At 39.4% G+C, this 15,498-nt stretch overlaps 1 protein-coding gene across 1 annotated transcript in view; it reads left to right on the top strand.

Annotated features, from left to right (window-relative positions):
• RAI14 (retinoic acid induced 14) overlaps positions 1-15,498 on the top strand; it is a gene marked incomplete in the record, with an annotated part of 1,743,343 nt that overhangs the window by 187,469 nt on the left and 1,540,376 nt on the right. The window contains 1 exon segment of the mRNA XM_044070211.1: positions 11,610-11,746.

The following is a 15,498-nucleotide window of genomic DNA, read 5'->3' as shown; positions in this document are numbered from 1 at the left end:
AGGATGTGATCTTTTTGCAAATACAGTTTTACAGGTGCTGTTTTAATGAAAAAGAGAAGAAGGTCTCTCATGTTTCTTTATATTCATATGCATCTGTATTGCACCTTTACTATGGTTTCAGATGTGCAGTCTGCCATGTTTAATTCAAAAATCAGGCTTGGCTAAAAAGAACACTTTTGTCAAAAAATATCACTTATTACTTCTAAGATCAGTAACTTTCCTTTTGCTTCTAGGTGCTATTTGGTAAAGCAGCTAATCCCTTGGTTAATGAGTAAGAAGAAAAATCCAAAAAGGTGACTCTGTCTCAGTCTTTCTATCTCCAGAGTCATGTTTACAAATAATGCAGGCAGTGGCAGCAACAAGTTTCCTTTCTTGTGAGGGTATTATGGGGGCACATTAGCTAGCTGGTGAGGCACAGAAAAATTGTATGGCAACAATTCACCTGCATTCTGTTGTTAAACATAAAAGATCATTTCTCTGAAAAAATAGCAGATGCCACAGCCTAACGGTGCATTTAAATAGTTCACATATCCTGGAAGTATGTGTACTGCAGAGAATAAATCTGTCATGCTCCATATTTATATAGGTTTGGATGATGTACTAGCATGCTGTAATGCAACAAATCTCTTCAGTAGCCAACAATCGGAAAGAAGTGTGACAATGACACAAAGGCATTTGTGGCACAGGAAAAAGAGGAAAACAATCTCATAACATAAATGCAAGAACAGCAAAGTGTACCAGTTTTGTACTGTTCTGCTTTATAAGGATAGAGATTATTGTTGTTGTTGTTGTTGTGTATTTTGGCTTTTCCCGGTTACGGGTCGCCACAGCGGAACTCCGGTTTGCTAATGATTGGCAGTAGGTTTATAAGGATAGAGATAATATGACAGAATTTGTAATACTTTTAAGTAAATACAAATACAGCACGTTTCACCAACATTTAGGTTAGGACAAGGCAACACACACACACACACACACACACACACACACACACACACACACACACACACACACACACACGTAGCTTAGCACTGCAGATATTTGTAAAAAGTGAACATGTTTACATGTCTCTTAAAAGTTCTTTGATGCTGACGAGTGGTCTGTTAACCACTTCTGCATTGCAGAGAGAGCTCTGTCACCCTAGGAAGAGTGGGAGGAGGGATCTGTCAGCACTTGAAAGACTATGAATTTGCAGCCTTAAAAACTTCTGCAGTTCAGTTGCCTTATTTTGTCGAGGATTTCCAACTACAGTTTAGAAGTAACAGCAGTGCTAAGAATACAAATCAGAATAATTCAGACACAATGTTGTCAGGTTCCATATGCTGTGCAGGATGCCTATGACACACTGCTGCCATTTTAATTCTTTGACAGTAAAAAAAAGTTGTTGTTTTATATAAAGCATGACTCGTATAAAAAGAGACTTAAAATAGAGTCTGGGAAGAAGATCTTCAAAAAGAGATTAATATGTCAGGTTCCATTAAAAAAATAAACAATTATTTTGAAACATCAAAATAGCTTAAAACTCAAAAATGCAGTGAAATACCTGAAGTACAGTGACAACCTTAAGCAGCCACTTCATGTTAAAATTTTCCAGATCTTCAAGGAAAACTCACTATTGAGAAAATCAAAAATGTACTAAGGAACTGTAACAACAGCAGCCTCCTAGTGCTCCTGTTGTTGCTCTGCAGTACTAACACCAACACATTTAGACTTGAATGTCTGATCACAGTTACCCATTCCAAGGTATGAGGGGGGCAGATTTTAAATTATGCTTGCATTACATTCACAGAATTGTTAAAACATATACATTATAGTTGTAACAACTTCTTTTGATGTGCAAATTCCCTTAGCTTGCCAGAACAGTCACTTGGCTGCACATTAATTAATAATGGTTATCCAGCAATTGTAATATAAAATTTGGGGTAGTGTGTTTTACCACATAATTGGTTCTCCAATCAGTAGAGACACTCGGGAATAGCAACTCAGGTTGCAAAAGCCCAAGGCCCCAGGTGAGCAAGTCAAGTAACAATCCCCCGTGAGCAAATCAAGTTAAAAAAAAAAAATCATCCACTCCAGTTAGAATCAAGCAATACAGTCAAGTACAGTCTTGCAACAAGCAAAATAATTTAAAGAAAGTGCAGCCATAGTCAACCTTCCATCTTCAAAATGTGGAATACGGCATTATCTTGTATAATGTGGAACAGGTAGGTAAAATATGACACATTTACTAAAATAATTGGAAGGAAGTTCACAGCATGGTTAAAATGTGGAATTTACACCTACAAAAAGTTGTTTTGACACCTAGTTTCTATTTGCCTGCCAGAGTAGTCTCTTTGTTACAGTGTAACATTTTCCTGTTACACTAATTGTAAGGCAAAAGTTATGCAGCGCTTGTAATTTATTGTGTTTTACTGCACACCCAGTTCACCTAATGTTGGAGACTTGAGAGCAAAATTGTAAAAGTGCAGGCATCCCCCCTCCCACACATACACAAAATAAGCAAATTATTGTCATATTCCCTCTTAGCTTGTCTACTTAGATACTTATTCTATCTACTACTTTGGTAATACTTTGATATCTGGCCCCCCACCCCCCAATTGTAGCCACTTGTGCGACTGTATACCTTGGATATCTGCTTGAGATCAAGTGAGTGAATAAATGCATAAATAATCACCCAGAAATCTAACGCAGCTTACTGATGTCAGAACCATAAAGTACAACTCTCCTGTATGCTCCCAACTTCTTAGCTCAAGGATCAGAAACAAAGTGATGGTTTAATAAAGATGTTAATTGTTTAAAAAAAAGAAAGAAAGAAAAAAGGCAGGAATTGAGTAATTTATGTATTGCTGCCTAGGTTGTATGACATATAGCAATATATGTGAAGTAAAATGTTTGTTATGTTAATTATAGTGGGATTACTTTTTTATGAATGTAAATTTGCCTGTGTCACAAGTGATAATTCAGTATAAAGGTGTTTGGAAAAAAAAGAATCGGAAACTAAGACATAAATCAAGAACAGATTTTAAATAGTGTTCTTACACACTTGGTTGCTAGAACAACAAGCTACGGCTTAACAAGCATTGTTTGAAGCATACAAAGTCCAAAACGTACATGCCTGCTATTGTTTTAGGGACTACAGTCCACAACAATTTGCTAAAAAGCCACACATTTTACCAGAAGCAGAATAATGTAGCTCTCATCTTATTTACTCAGAAAATCTGGATAAAGCCAGAAACAATTTGGGTGGGGTGGGGGACAAAGGCCTGAAAAGGGACAACATTTAAATACCAATTTCTTTTATTCTGTTGGTTAATCAAGTGTACCCACTGGAGAAAGTGTCCCTTTTCAGGGCTAGCCCAAGAGTACTTTCTGAGTAACTTGTTCAAAGTCACATGGTATGTAAAAGAAGATGGTAAGATTCAAATCCTGTACTTTTGACTTCTGTAAGCAGTTGTTTAATACCTCATAGCCTTCAGTGCCAGACAACTCTAATTCGTTTAAAAAGCTAACAGAACAAGTGTTGCACTGACATAGATTTTTTTCTGAACAATCTATGAAACTTTAATAACTGACTGGCTGTAATCCTTAGTGTTTTTGCCAAAAAAATTTAATGAAGGTCTGGTAGTTGATATGGAGGATTAAGGTTCTCAGCAAATTGTCTTCTGTAGTCAAGGATACAGGGTTTGATTCTTTCTAACTCCATTTGCCTAATGAGTGACCCTGAGCAAGTCACGTAACCAGATAGAGCTCCAGGATAGGGTAAAATTTGAAACTCTAAATGTATTGATATTATTGCCAATCAGCTTTAGGTGTATACACACACACACATCCTACCTACCCGTCTGCAAGACCTTAAAACTACATTTGCATCCACATTAAATGGTGTCAGAAACCAAGCTACTTCAATGCCTTCAAACCAACGTTAAAACAGGGTACTTCTGCTGTCTGTACCCCGACATGAGCATTAAACAGGGTGCTGTTTGTGGTACTCAGTGGTTCAAAGGACAACCATACAGCTACTTCTGCTCCATCAAAAAGTTAGGTTGTATGTGAAGCAGTGCAGCACAGCAGCAAAATGAGTAGATGTTCGGGGGGGGGCTTTACCTGAGAGTCAGACACGACCCGTAAAGATACTGAGACAGGTTTTGAAGCACTTATTGGGGCACACAGTTTCACATGATGCGTGTGTCTCTGTGTACCTTGGTCTAGCGCAGTAAACGACTTTTGGAGCCGTAGCTCACAACTTCTTTTCTAAAGCATCAGGGACAACGGCAAAAATAATGTGAGGAAGCTCAAAATCAGGGACAACTTTAAATGTTGTTATACTTCACTTAAAAAGTTACTAGAACTATTGGTTTTGCAAGCACATGTACTTTACATACAATGAGAAATGTGAAACTAATGTCTGGCATCACTGGTTGACAATAATCCTTGGTGATTTATCAAATATTTTACAAGCAAGTGGGCAAAATGTGGGGCAAAAATTAGGGGCAATTGTGAGAGATGTTTCGAGCACCACCATTCCTTCTTCCTTGACTTAGTCTTCTCTATCTCGGGCGAAGACTGCATAGGAGATGGGAATAAAATATGTAGATGTTGAAGCAATTTGGAAGTTATTTAGGGTAACAATGTGTGCTGAGTAGTGGAGACAAAACTGAACTTGTTTCTCACTAGTCATGCAGCACATTTTAAATGTGTCTAGTCCTCTCATCTGAGTGAGTTTTATGATTAAATGGGTTTTGAGGAGGGTGGTCCTTATGTCTGTTCTTCTCTTTGAGAGATATTACATTCCAAATTCATTCTCATACACAAGAAAGAAAAAGAGCACCAAAGCCTTGTTCTCAAATCTATTTAATAATTGGACTTGTTTATCGATTCTAGGTTTTTCCAGAGATTGTGGTTGTTTGTGATTGTTGTTTGGAATTTGATGTGAGACAATGGGATTGTGGATGAATTCAGCTACACTTCTGCCATCTACAGAGGGTCTAAATAAATGACAGTTGCTAAACCTAGGTAAAGAGGGAGTGTTGTCATTACAGTGAAACTAAGTTTTAGTAAGTATTCAAGGGTCAGTTATTTCCTTACCATGACTCTTAGCATAGAGTAGTGTCAAGCTGATACAGGCCAAATTAGAATTTAAGTTGGAAGGTGTAGAAGAATGACTGCATAAAAGGCATAGTGGCATTAGTAAATATCCGAAATAGTAAAACAGAAGGATTGGAGGTGAGGTGCAGGTCATCTCTGCAAAGTATATGTGACTCTTTGCCATCATCTGCCATGCTGACACACATTGGATCACGCTAGAATGACACTGGTTGCAGAGCCAGTTGTTAAACTCAGTTTTTTGTTTGAATTGTGGCATCATTCTTACTGAAGGCAAGATACTGGTCAAGACTAGCTTCTTCCTTGGCTTGGTCACATACATATAGATCCCAGCCATGTCTTGCCTTCATCCTTCCTGAGATGGAGCATCTATAGTCATTCACTTCCACAGAAGCAGTAACCATATTGTAAGGTCTATATTACTAGATCAAAACTTTATTTAGTCGAATAATTAAAGATCGATCTGGTAATGTCAAAATCCAAAAACTGCGAACAGCCAATTTCATGCAGGGAAAGAATTCCCTTGGCCACATGGAAAAAAAAAAACATTTAAACCGAAATCAAGTGGGGGGGCTTCACCCCACCCCACTCCACCCAATGTGGGGGGCTGTGCCCCCACGCTCCCCCAACTAAATATACCAACTCCAAGATCACTGTACATTGGATAAAAGAGCATAATCCGCATAATGGCCAAGGGAATTATTTCCCTGCATGAAATCATCCATTCACGGTTTTTGGATTTTGATATTACCAGATTGATCTTTAATTATTCGACTAACTAAAGTTTCAATCTGGTAATATAGAACCCATATTGTATGCTTTCGTTGGGTGGAGGTATCTAAGGGTGCTAGTGACATCACAGATCTTAGTATGTGAGATATTGCTAGCGGTCATGATGCCTTTGCTTGGTGTGGTGGGTGAAACATCAGTATGCTTGTCCATAAAGTCAAAAGTAACTAAGACATTGTGGTAGGTGGCAACATGCTTTGATAGCCTTAAGGGCATAAACTTGCTGGTTGGATGACCCTCTGTTTGAGGAGGTATTACTGGATGCAGATGTATGTATATTAGGTAAGATGTAGGTATGTGGCTATGACCTGGGTGTATTAATGTGCTGTGTGGGAAGCTTAGGCAAGGTTTTCTTCAGTACCTCAACTTTAAGTAGGTTTAGTGTTAATGTTGGATTGCAGCGGGTTAACAGTATATGCTGTCTGCTGACAGGCATAGTTTGTAAGAGGTTGGCTTCCAATTTGAGTAAGTATTATACCTTTCACAGGTGGATTCATTATTAGTTAGCAGTAAGGGGTTTCCAGGATTCAGTAATGGGTCACAGTAAGGAGTTTTCCTGTATTCAGTATCTGGTAGCAGTAAGGGTTTTCCAAGATTCAGTATCAGGTAGCAGTAAGGGGTTTCCCGGATTCAGTATCAGGTAGCAGAAAGTCCCGGGTTCAGTATTAGGTAGCAGTAAGAGGTTTCCAGGATTCAGTATCAGGTAGCAGAAAGTCCCGGGTTCAGTATTAGGTAGCAGTAAGAGGTTTCCCGGATTCAGTATTAAGCACCAGTAGTATTCAGTATTGGGTAGCAGTAAGGGGTTTCCCAGATTAAGTATCAGGTAGCAGTAAGGGGTTTCCCGGATTCATTATTGGGTAGCAGTAAGGGGTTTCCCGGATTCAGTATTGGGTAGCAGTAAAGGGTTTCCCAGATTCAGTATTAGATAGCAGTAAGGGGTTTCCCAGATTCAGTATCTGGTAGCAGTAAGAGGTTTCCAGGATTCAATATTAAGCAGCAGTAGGATTCAGTATTGCGTAGCAGTAAGGTGTTTCCCATATTCAGTGTCAGGTAGCAGTAAGGGGTTTTCCCTATTCAGTGTTAGACAGCAGTAGGATTCAGTATAGGGTAGCAGTAAGGAGTTTCCTGGATTCACTGTCAGGTAGCAGTAAGGGGTTTCCCGGATTCAGTATCGGGTAGCAGTAAGGGGTTTCCCGGATTCAGTATCGGGTAGCAGTAAGGGGTTTCCCGGATTCAGTATCAGGTAGCAGTAAGGGGTTTCCCGGATTCATTATTGGGTAGCAGTAAGGGGTTTCCCGGATTCAGTATCAGGTAGCAGTAAGGGGTTTCCCAGATTCAGTATCGGGTAGCAGTAAGAGGTTTCCAGGATTCAGTATTAAGCAGCAGTAGGATTCATTATTGGGTAGCAGTAAGGGGTTTCCCAGATCCAGTGTCGGGTAACAGTAAGGAGTTTCCCCTATTCAGTATGAGGCAGCAGTAGGATTCAGTATTGGGCAGCAGTAAGGAGTTTCCTGGATTCAGTGTCAGGTAGCAGTAAGGGGTTTCCCGGATTCAGTATCTGGTAGCAGTAAGGGGTTTCCAGGATTCAGTATCCGGTAACAATAAAGATTTTCCAGGATTCGGCATCAGGTAGCAGTGAGGGTTTTCCAGGATTCAGTATTAGACAGCATTAGGATTCAGTAATGGGTAGCTTTAAGGGGTTTTCCAGGATTCAGTGTGAAGTAACAGTAAGAGGTTTGTAGGATTCAGTATCAAGTAGCATTAAGGGGTTTCCAGGATTCAGTAGCAGGTAACAGTAAGCGTTTTCCAGGATTCAGTACTGGATAGCAGTAAGGGGTTTTCCAGGATTCAATGTTGGGTTGCAGTAAGGGGTTTTCCAGGATTCAGTATCAGGTAGCAGTAATGGGTTTCCAAGGATTCAGTGTCTGGTAGCAGTAAGGGGTTTCCTGGATTCAGTATCTGGTATCAGTAAGGGGTTTTCCAGGATTCAGTATTAGGCAACAGTAGGATTCAGTATTTGGTAGCAGTAAGGGGTTTTCCAGGATTCAGTATTAGGTAGCAGTAAGAAGTTTTCCAGGATTCAGAATCAGGTAGCAGTAAGGGTTTTCCCGGATTCCATATCGGGTAGCAGTAAGAGGTTTCCAGGATTCAGTATCAGGTAGCAATAAGGAGTTTTCCAGGATTCAGTATCAGGTAGCAGTAAGGGGTTTCCCGGATTCAGTATCAGGTAGCAGCAATTGGTTTCCCAGATTCAGTATCAGGTAGCAGTAAGGAGTTTTCTAGGATTCGGTATTAAGAAGCAGCAGGGGTCAGTATTGGTGAGCAGTAAGGGGTTTTCCAGGATTCAGTATTGGGTAACAGTAAGGGATTTTCCAGGATTCAGTATCAGGTAGAAATAAGGCGTTTCCAGGATTTATTATCAGGTAGCAATAAGGGGATTCCCAGATTCAGTATCAGGTAGCAGTAAGGGGTTTCCTGGATTCAGTATCGGGTAGCAGTGAGGGGTTTCCCAGATTCAGTGTCAGGTAGCAGTGAGGGGTTTCCAGGATTCTGTATTAGGCAGCAGTAGGATTCAGTATTGGGTAGCAGTAATGAGTTTTCCAGTGTTCAGTATTGGGTAGCAGTAAGGATTTTTCCAGAATTCAGTGTCTGGTAGCAGTAAGGGGTTTCCTGGATTCAGTATCCGGTAGCAGTGAGGGGTTTCCAGGATTCGGTATTAGGCAGCAGTAGGATTCAGTACTCGGTAGCAGTAATGGGTTTTTCAGTGTTCCAGTGTGGATGTAGAGGCTAGAGCTAGATTGAAAGCAAGTTGTATACCATTCTTCTATACCAAGACAAGATATTCATTGCACTATATTTTACAAGAATAACAGGATTAATTGCAAAGGGGGGGGGGGTAAAGCAAACACACAAAAAAGTGGTTTAAGACTACAGTGCAGGCATGGATGTCACAAGTACTGCAGGCTTAAATTATACAGTATAGTATGTTAATGCAGATAAGAACATAGATGCCACAGGTAAGATAGGCTTGGGGTACATGGTACAGTATACTACAGTGGACCACAAAGCAGGCATGGATGATATAAATAGTGCTGGCTTAGAAAACACAATACCTTGGTGGTGCCCATATTTGAGGTATGCTTCCCTTCTCATTGCAGTACTGTTGTCACTCCTCTGATCCTTTGTCTTTCTATAGCTGTTGTTTCCGGATTACTCTACACTACACAGAGCTGGGCAAATTCAGTGATGTTCATGACAAGTAGAATTGCTTTATCCTGCTTTCTGTGTTGAAGGTACCTCGCTCTACACTTTATTGTCTTATTTGTCTCTCTAATGCCCAATTTTGTCACTTGACCTCAATTAGGTATTCAGATATTATGAACAACAGTCCATTTTCTTATGTAATGGACATCAGTAATGTTAGATTCATAAATTGCTGTTTGTTTGAGTTCCATTCCCTTGGACAGGAGTTGGTAATCTCAGGTATAAGGTTTTAATTTCTCCACTAAGCAACAGTCTTGAGAACTTTAGTGCGAGAACCTCCTTGTTAAGTAGCTTAATAAAAAACAAAAGAGATGTTTATTGATTTTTTAAAAATAAAATTATGTTTACTGATGTGGAGCCATGCATCTTTCACAAGAACAATTTTAGTGAATGCAGTCTGAACTGAAAATTGAGAAATCATAAAGGCAGTCACTGTACTTCGTTTTTTTTCTGTATCTGTGTGTGTGTGTGGGGGGGGGGGGGCAACACCCCTTACACTTCTCTTGATTAAAGCTGTGCTCTTGTATCCCTGCTACTGTTATAGGCAGCCCTGGCATTACTATGTAGACCTTTCTGCTCTGCCCTCTAATAACTAGCCTAAAGCACTGAACAAGTAGAAATGCCCCTTAACGTTTGTAAGAATCAACATGTTCAGTGACTTTCCCTTCATGTACTCAAAACTAAATTGCTTGTTTTCTGCTTTCTCTTGCCAGGACAGTAGCATTTTGTCTCTGGGATCACAAAGAAAGAACAAATAATGCAATTATTTATGTATATATTTACATGTTTATTATTTTGTTATTCAAGTTGCAGCCATCTTGTAGTGAGAATAATAAAGTAAAGGTGTGTGGAGATGGGGGATGTGGATGGGAAAATGAGAAACATTTATCTGAGATTTAGTCTTGTGTGTCTTTATAAGAAACTGTTTCTAGTCAGAGTACTGTTGGAGTAATCCTTTGTGTACTTAAGGGAATATTTTCATGTGTTTGTGTTTGAGGGGATGTGTTTTGAGGACAGGGTATCACGCAGATGTAGTACGTCCCTTTAGAGGACTGAAAGTATTTGATTTCCACATTTGGCTGTCAAATAATTAGCTGGCTGCCTTACTGATGTCAGTAATGTACATTTAAACATTTTAACTGTCCTCATGTATTCTGACGGCTAGATCCCCCATTGTTTTAGGTTTCCTACCCCCCCCTCTTTCTAGCTTCTTTGTCCCCCTCCTTTAGGATATCAGCAGACACAACTGAAAATATGTTGCATGCGTATAGGAATAATTATGTATGTACTTAACTCTAACTATGTGTGTGTGTGTGATTTCACATTAAGAAAACTGTTTCCCCTTTTCTACAGCTAACATCTTTGTACAGTTATATTAAAACTCTGTATAGTAGAGCCCCTCTTATCCAGTCTCCCTTTAACCAGACTCCTGTTAATCGGCCATATTTTTGTCAAGATTTTTTTTGCTTGAATCACATTTCCATTGCCAATTCCAGGAAAAAGTATAGTGCACTGTATTCCGAGACAATGTATTACTTCCTGAAAGTAAAATAAAGTTGAGTAAGAGCACTGGTAATCAATACAGGAAAATCCCGTTATCCAGGACTCAAGCAACCGCCATTTGATTGGCAATCTCAAAGGGAAGCCTCTTCTGTTCATTACGGAGCAGCCCACAGTTACACATTGAAAAGAAGAGGCTCACCTTTGCAATTTTTGATTGGCTTGCATGCCGGCATACGAGCCAATCAAAAATCCCAAAGGGAAGCCTCTTCTGTTCAGTATGGAACAGCCTGCTGTTCTGTATTGAACATAAGAGGCTCTGCTTTGCCATTTTTGATTGGCCCGTATGCCAGTATACGAGCCAATCAAAAATCGCAAAGCATATCTCAAGCAACCGGAACATACACTTAACTGGCATCTACCAATCCCCATGGGTGGCGGTTAAGTGAGACTTTACTGTACATCATATATTCATAATTTTCTAATCTGATTTACAACCTGTAAATGCTACTTTGTATGTTTTTTTTGGATTAATCAGCCATTTGTGTATCCAGCCTAAGGTCTGGTCCCAGTGAGGCTGGATAAGAGGGAGTCTACTGTAATATTTTTGGCTAACTTACCAGTTTACTGTGGTATCATGAAGAGTGTGTTTGCAGAGCACTTCACTGCAAGACCTGTGTGCCCACTGTGTTCTTTTCTCAGCAGAGGAGTAAACAGTTCATTATTCACTCTAGTTCATAAGTTGTTTTGATGCACTTCATGCTGGTGAGCACATATATATGTACTTAACCTTGATCACAAGATGGACATAATGCCACATTTGGATGTCTTCATGTTGCTGTAGTTGTCTGCTAAGGAATTCTACATGTAAGACAAAAGCTGATTAAACATTTGAAAATTATGGATTTCTTCTGTCTGTGTTTTAGTAACAAGATTAACTTCTGCCTTTCTAGATTTTGGGGGTCCAAAACCAAGACACTTAATTTTGACACAACTCCTTGGACTTTCAAAATAGTCAATTCCACCTCAAAATCAACATTTGATTGCAGAAAAGTTGAATGAAGACGTTTTTGCTGCAAGGGGTTGCAAGGTAAGCATAAAAGTTGCTCTATCCTCTCCTGTTTGGTATTCTGGAATCAGAATCTGTTCTTCCAAGTTTAAAGTCATGTCTGTCAGATTCTTGGTCAAGCTCATTGTTTGAATTGTTTCATTGATGAGGAAATGTAGCAGTGAGTATAGTTTGTTTTCCCACATAAAGCACCTATAATTAAAGTAGTGAATACTGTAACAGAGATAAAATAACAGGAAGTGGGGTCTTTAGAAAAGGGTGGGAGTAAATTAAGTAGAAAAAATGAAAATTGTGGGAACAATACATGCAGAAAAATGTTTTGGAGGAGAAATGAAATTTAAGAGATGGCAGGAATTGAATAATTTATGTAATGCTGCTTAGATTATATGATATGTAACAGTATATGTGTGATGTATGATGTTTGTAAATGTGAAGTTGTTAATGTAGTTTAACTTTTATGTAAACATTTGTCTCTGTCACAAGTAATAATTCAATAAAGATGTTTAAAAATTAGCTTTTAAATGAATGTCAGTCCTTTTAAAAGTGAATGCCTTTACTTGTGGCTTTCTGTTGAAGTTATTTAAATCTGGAGTAAAGTCATTCTTTAAGAGAAATTTCTGTGGCTACAAGGGGTCTTTAAAATGAGTGTTGTGTGGCCTTTTTCCTGCAAGAACACATTCATTTCTTCCAGACAGCCTGTAGGGTCCTTCAGCACCTGTCTGTTGGACAGCTACTGTACTTCATTGTGTCAAAAACAGCTGTGTACTGTTGAGTTCACAGGATTGCAAAGATTTTGGTATTACTTTGTTGACATTTTTCATCAGTGTAGCCAAATTGTCCATGACTGCATGCAATGGCTTATATGCGGGGTCTGGTGAATATATACAGTAAAATTATAGCATATTTTGATTCAGAATTTTCTGTAAGTGTCACAGATTTTTATGCCCTTCTCAAATTTGATGTCCTGCTGGTCATAACTGACACAGTATGATTTGCGAGTTATGTCCCTGATGAGCTGGGTTCTAATTGTTGATGCCTTTTTTTGACTGATCTCTGTCTGTCTTCATGGGCAATTAAATGTCTTTAATTTTATGATCAGTTTTGCTTTTGAAATTTGCAAACAGTTGCTCTGATAACTATAATGAAGCACTAAAGTATTTGTTGCCTGTGAATAACTTTCTGCATTTCATATTCTCTTAGTTTGCATGAAGCAGTGGCAATTGTGTTGTTTGTATAGATGTTCTCGCTTTGCTGTGTGCTTACACCCTTCAGTTGTCTAATTCCTGAAGCCTCCACAATAATTCTAAGTAAACAGAGCTTGTTTATATGTACAGTTCCTGTCACAATTCAGCCTCTTGTTTGCAGATGTGTTGCGGAAAGTTACGTAAAATGTGTCCATGCAAACTAGGTGTAAATGTGAACTATATGGTTCCTTCATTCCTAACTTTTCAGCTTTCATTTTGAGTTTTTCTCTTTTATTATGAATCCATAAGACATTTCTTTCATTAATTTCCCAATGTTTTCTTTAACGTATTCAGGATCTCAGGGAAGCCATAATCTTTTCCAACAAGTAGAGAGTGTAAGGAGTGCAACCACTTATGGATGGGATACATGTCAATTACAGAATGCACAGGCAATCTCTTGCAAAACTGTACATGCACGTGCTCACACACACACACACACACACACACACACACACACACACACACACACACACACACACTGTGGCATTTGGTCTTGCTGCCAAATCCTCTACCAGCATGTCTTTGGAGTATGAGTGGAATTTAAAGATCCCAGCAAAAACTTAGACAGACAATGGGAGGAGAATAGGCAGATTTTCTATAGAAAACACCCCATCCAGGAACTAAACCTGAGAACCAGGCCCAGGCTTTGTGAGACAGAAACTCGGGTCTACATCAGATCATCTAAGTTTCAAAACTTCGAATCCGATATGGTCGACAACATATGATCGAAGTCTTGAAACTTCTAATCTGTTAACGGAGATCTCCGTACAGCGTGGAAAGGGAAGATTTCACTTTTATGCACTGTTAACGGAGATCTCCGTACAGTGCGGAAAGGGAAGATTTCACTTTTCTGCACTGTAGTGCAATCTCGGAGTTGGTATATTTAAGTAGCAGGGGATGTGGGGGGTGCAGGGGGCTTGCCCCGCTGCTTAGAGCATTTAAATGATTTGTTTTTGTAGGTTGTTGTGTTTTATTACATTTTCGACATTTCAGAACTTTGATTTATATGGTGTCGACCATATCAGATTTGAAGTTTTGAAACTTCGATATATAGACCCCCAGAAACTCTAACCCCTATGCACACTGACCATTTGAGTAATGCCAGATTAGTTTTGAACTGCATTTTAGTTTTTACTACTGCTAATATTTGTTGCTTGTATTATGAAGCAGATTTTTCTAAAAGCCAACACTGTATAGTATTAGGCACTGGGGAGAAGTCTGACAGCAAACAAGAAACTTCAATTTTGAGTTAGAGATTAAGTAAAATTACTGTTTGTTTCTACACCCAGTGTTGCTGTTAGGCTTGGTTATAGTTTTAGATAATAAAAGTGCCACCGAGGGTGGCACCTCTGAAGCTGTATGTGTGTCTGGAGTAACCCATTCCTAACCCTGCCCTTAGTTATGATGTTTTCATTCCAAAAGCTGTTATTGTCCTTCAGTGTTGCTGAAGTGGTAGTCTCATCTTTTACTTTGGCCTAAATCTATTTCCTGAAGCTGACTTTACCTTCCAGTTGTCTTTCTGTGCAGACCAGTGTACTAACCCATTTAACAATGGAAATATGAAACTCACTGGCTACTGAGAAGGAGGGGAATAACCAGCAGAACGACCACTTCCTGCTTGAAATTGTGTGCTCTAAGCAAAGGGTAACACAATATTTAGTATTTGTGCTTCTGTATGTGGAATATTATTTCTGGTTATGTACATGACTACTTAACAAGTAAGTCTTTCTGTTCAAAGCTCATCTATTTTGCTTCAGGAAGTAGTGGTTGTAGGATTCTTCTTAAATGACTTGTAGGTTGTTTTGTGAGTATATAAGACAAAGAAGTAGGAAGCATGCCATAACTGCTTTGAAATGTGTATTCCATTTTCTATGCAGGCTCTATTTGTAATGGGATTCAAAACATCTAGTCTTGTTGCCGTGTCTGTCGGCTTTTCCCGGTTAGGGGTCACCACAGTGGAACTCCGGTCCGCTAATGATTGGCAGTAGATTAGTAGATTTTTACATGCCAAGTTGCCGGCCCTGACGCACAACCTTCAACGAAGGTACGCCCATTCATGCATGTCTCCACACAGAAGATGCTCAAGCTGAGAATCGAACAGGATAACGTCTTACTGTGAGGCGACAACGCTACCGCAGTACCACCTGCACATTACATTTTGTTTTGCTTTTATTTCAAAGATGTCCTGCTTGTAAATGTAGTGTCCAACCACTTCCAGTTGACTGTATGCCGTGCATTCTTCACATGACTGAATCTTTTCCAGAAGGAAAAGTACATCCAGTGACAGACTTGTTCAGTTAGGTAAACAGGGATGTGTTTTCAGCACTAGGGTGTTTATTTGCACGTAGGCAGTCATTCAGTCACAGAACAAAATAGAGCACTTGATTAACAGCATTGTCCTGCAGAAGCAGTGGCTAGGACAGACCAGTCTTGGCAAAGACTTCCACTGAATGTTGCAAGATAACCCTTCTGTGAGACTTGTCTGCTGACCGCCTTTTACTTTGCACCACTGACTTAAACCAAAGTTCT

The sequence above is a fragment of the Protopterus annectens genome, chromosome 1.part0 (assembly GCF_019279795.1).
Source record: "Protopterus annectens isolate FY-2018-M chromosome 1.part0, PAN1.0, whole genome shotgun sequence".
NCBI lineage: Eukaryota > Metazoa > Chordata > Ceratodontiformes > Protopteridae > Protopterus > Protopterus annectens.
This window is presented reverse-complemented; position numbering and strand designations above follow the sequence as displayed.